This window comes from Adelges cooleyi, unplaced genomic scaffold, assembly GCF_023614345.1.
Source record: "Adelges cooleyi isolate 19-005CV unplaced genomic scaffold, UGA_ACOO_1.1 ACOO_flye_CR_arks_rails_tigmint_CR_PRNA_23, whole genome shotgun sequence".
Classification (NCBI taxonomy): domain Eukaryota; kingdom Metazoa; phylum Arthropoda; class Insecta; order Hemiptera; family Adelgidae; genus Adelges; species Adelges cooleyi.
The window spans coordinates 2,649,643-2,654,392 of record NW_026095893.1 but is presented as its reverse complement, the minus strand read 5'-3'; positions in this window follow the sequence as shown (position 1 = coordinate 2,654,392).

The following is a 4,750-nucleotide window of genomic DNA, read 5'->3' as shown; positions in this document are numbered from 1 at the left end:
ATATTTATTTTTACATTTTTATTATTTACACTATAATGTTTTAATAAGAATTATTAATTGTATTATTAAATACCTAAGTAAGTATTTGCTTATTTTGTAATGGATACACTTTATTTTAATACACAAGTGTGCTTTTAACAATCAATTAGGCAAAACAAATACATTTTTCATGTGAATTATTCTTTAAATATATCACATTGGATATTAATCGAAAAATAAAAACAAAATGTTTCAAAATTACAACTTTTATAGTTTTTTACAATTCTTCTTTATGGGTAATTTTACAAATGTATTGTGCTAAAATTTAAAAAACTTTACAATTACAACATAGGTAATATTATAATATAACTTGTTATTATTATTATTTATCAGTATAATGATACATAAAATTTGTATACATTTTATTTATTCTTATAATGTATTGATTACAAAAAGTTTGTAAAAAATTATTTTTTTATGAATTCCGTGTAACTTTTGTCTTTAGAATTATAAATAATGGAATCGAAAGTCTTGACTTTTTCAATGTGTTTTAAATTGTTTTCAATGATAAAATTCCGGTAAAAATGTACATATTACTCTCTAATTATTCGAAGAAAATCTTTAATATAAAATATTTTTTTTACATTGGATAATCATTTTACAAAGAATAAAAGTGTATAATTAAAAAAATTATACTTTATTTAAAAAAAAAAGTTACTTTTGTTAGAGAGTAAAAGTCTATTTCCACGTATCCGTGATTTAACGGAAGCTCCTATTTACACATGTACGTGACAAGTTCAGGGAACGTCTGGTGATAAATTTTTATTATTATCAACATTGGTTTTATAATTGAGTATAGAACAATTTTGAAATTATCTAATAATTTGCAATTGATGTTAGTGCACTACGTTATTTTCTTTTTATTCACCGATAACATTTTATGATAAACATTAAAAATCGAACTGGTACTGCACTACTACACGATGAAGAAGAAAACCAACTACCTAAAACCGCATTAGAAATGACAGTAGCTAGAAACGAAAACGTTACTAGGTACATGAAGCTTGGAAAACGCGAACACCTGAAGAGGAGTTTAATACTTTATAGCAAGAACTCCTAAACCCGTTCGGAAACTCGGTGAGAGAATTGTCTAGAACAATATTTTTTCGACCCGGATTCGACACTGGACGCCCGGTCCGTGCATAGTCCGGACTAGTATGAATGGTCACATTTAAAATGAATACAATAACAATTTTTTCTTATCATTTTTGATTATTTATTTTTTGTGTCTGCACATACGATGTAATTCTAAGACGAATTAGTTCCAAATTTGTATGAAATATTCATATCTATGTACGCTGACAGACTAAAAAACTATCAAAAACCCTTTCCTCTAAAAAGGGTTGAAACTTTTTCTCTTTATTTCGCTTTTTTAAGTGTAATTTTAGAATCGAAAATTTATATTCAATATGTTGAAAACAAAAAACACCGGAAACGGTCAATTTTTATACAATTTGGTTAAAATGCTTAGGCGCAACTAGGCCTACATTTTAGGGGATGCTAAAATTATGTGTACCTGACTAAACATAAATCTTATCTTCAAACCATTTGATATAAAATAAAACATTTCAAAACAAAAATATTCTAAAATTTAAACAGAGTAATTACTATGTAGTATGTACATTATTAAAATTGTATGCGTACAATTCAAGGATTGGGGTTTCAATTGGGGTGCTATTTTTGAGTCTGGAAGTGCTTAAGTCCTCCTAGCCCCCCCCTAGTTGCGTCTATGTTAAAATGGTTCATCATTTAATGAATGAAAAAAGTTAGCTAGGTAGGTTAAAATACCATAATATTTATGTAATTATACAAATATAATAGAAACAGTTTACTTAATCAATTTGTAAGTTGTACATGAAATATAAATAATTTAATGCTATATTAATGTCTAATGTTTGTACACATTTTTTTAGTGTAAGCACTTAACAGATTATGGTGATAAAAAAAATTATAACTAAATTGTTCGAATTTTTATTTAATAGTATAAACACAAGTTGTTAAAACAGGGGTTTGCTATGCAACCAAACGTACATGTGTGTATTTTTGACAACAGAAATATTTTAGGTGCTTAAGTGCAATTTTTCGATAAATCTTAAATAACAGTTTGAACTATAATGTATACTTATTAATACAGTAATGAGGATATTTTGTGAATTGACATTTTTTTTTGTTAGATTATCACAATCATTTCTATAGGATAAATTACAATTGTAGTGTCCTCTTAAGATTTATCCACTAAAAATGGTTTTGCGGGGGACAAAAATGTAAGGGCGGTATTTTGAGTAGCCGTATACAGTTTTTACAATGGATAGAAAAGAACTTTATCTACGGGGTAGCGTTTTTAGTTTTTTGATAACTTAAGCACAATCAAAATTATTCATTCGTAAATATTCATTATTTTTTCCTTTTTTTATTTGTTTATAAAAAAATATTAAGTATAGATGCCAACAAATTTAAAACGCTACCCCATGGATAAAGTTCTTCCCTATACATTGTGAACATTTTGTAAATTTACTGTTAATACTGGCCTTACATACTTGTCCCGCGCAAAGTAGTTTTGATGGGAAAACAACTGTAATTTATCCTTTAGAAATGATTTTGATAATCTGAAAAAAAATGTCAATCAACAAAGTATCCTCATTACTGTATTAATAACTAATAAGTATACATTATAGTTCAAACTCTAATTTGAGATTTTTCGAAAAATTGCCTATACTTTACTCCTTAAATGGTCTGGGTAGCGTACTCTTAAACTTCAAATTTTAGGCCCACACCCTGACATATTGTTTGTTGTCTTTAATATACGAGGAAACACAAGTAAGAAACCCACCGGCCCCAGACTTACAATGGATCTAAATTAGTGCTACATGACAAACACGATCCTTAGTAAGAACTATATAAATTACGTATATTTGAAATTGCTTCTGAAACGTTTTTAAGATAATATAATCAATGAATATTAACTTGAGAAGTAGCAGTTTTATCAAATTATAGACAAACATTTTTTTTTAATTTTTAAATAAAAAAAAAATACCAACAAAAACATTTTTTTCTCTTATCAATTGTATCTTTAATTTTTTTTCGTACAAAATGTGATACTACATTTTTTTTTTTTTCATAATTTTTTATTTACGTAAGTATTAATTTTGTTGATCCATAGATATACATAGTACATATACTATGGAAAATAAATTCGTGTGCATATGTATTAAAAAACGTTATAAAAAATAAATATATATATTTTTTTTTATGATATTAAAATACCATAAAGACGGTATTGCGAATTAAATATTTTTTTCGAATTCGTAATGTGTTCTATAGCCTGATGGGATTTTTTTTTTTGACCAGGTGATTGCAATTCATTTTATTTGTACAACTGTCATTTATTACATACACACATATCATAGCCTTTTATGGCAAGCCGTCTAAATTGTATTATTTAACGTACGCGTTAATAGGAGTAAAAAAAAATGTATTTACGCTGTCTCTTTTGCCCGTAATATATACATTTAATTTATGCAGACCAGAATATTGGCGCCTCCGCCCTCTACGACTTGATTTACGGCGAAATTGTATTTAAGGGCAACTTGATCGTATTTCGAATCGTGGGCAAACCACTTCTTCGGTGTACGAGATATTATGTAGCTTATATCTTAATTATTTTTACTTTTTTAAAACAACTAACGGTTGGAGGCCGTTACTTATTTTAAATGTTCAAAAACTGCCAAACGCAAACCTTGAACAAATATTAAAATGACAGTTAATGCTATAAAAAATGTGCTGCTTTTATATCGTGAAAAATACATGAAATAAAAGGTTTAAATACTTACTTTGTTTGAAATACATCGTAAGAACTCAGAAATATAGTTTTAAACTTGCGTCATGAATTATATTATGTTCCGATTGCTTTATATTATATATTTACTATACTCTCTGTATATACTTTCTTGACAAACAATCTTAACAATTTTTTTAGCTCACAACACACTGAGCAATAAATAATTATTATGAATACACTTAATAACTATATCCATGGAGTATATTATTATTATTGTTTTCCTTGAAATATCGTCTAAAATTATTCTTAAGGGAAACGAAAAGCGCCAAATTGTATAAACAAATAACGACTAAAGCATGAAGTACTGAAGTATCTACTGAACCGAATTAAAAAAAAAATTGTTTTGTTATAAATTAAAACATTATCTCTATGATGGCTAAAGTTTAAGAGTACGCTACCCAGACCATTTTAAGGAGTAAAGTATAGGCAATTTTTCGAAAAATCTTAATTTAGAGTTTGAACTATAATGTATACTTATTAGTTATTAATACAGTAATGAGGATACTTTGTTGGTTGACATTTTTTTTCAGATTATCAAAATCATTTCTAAAGGATAAATTACATTTGTTTTCCCATCAAAACTACTTTCCGCGGGACAAGTATGTAAGGCCAGTATTAACAGTAAATTTACAAAATGTTCACAATGTATAGGGAAGAACTTTATCCATGGGGTAGCGTTTTAAATTTGTTGGCATCTATACTTAATATTTTTTTATAAACAAATAAAAAAAGGAAAAAATAATGAATATTTACGAATGAATAATTTTGATTGTGCTTAAGTTATCAAAAACTAACCATTTTTAGTATAAATTACGGGTGGGTAAGAGGGCACTACAATTGTTACAATTGTAACTTATTCTATAGAAATGATTG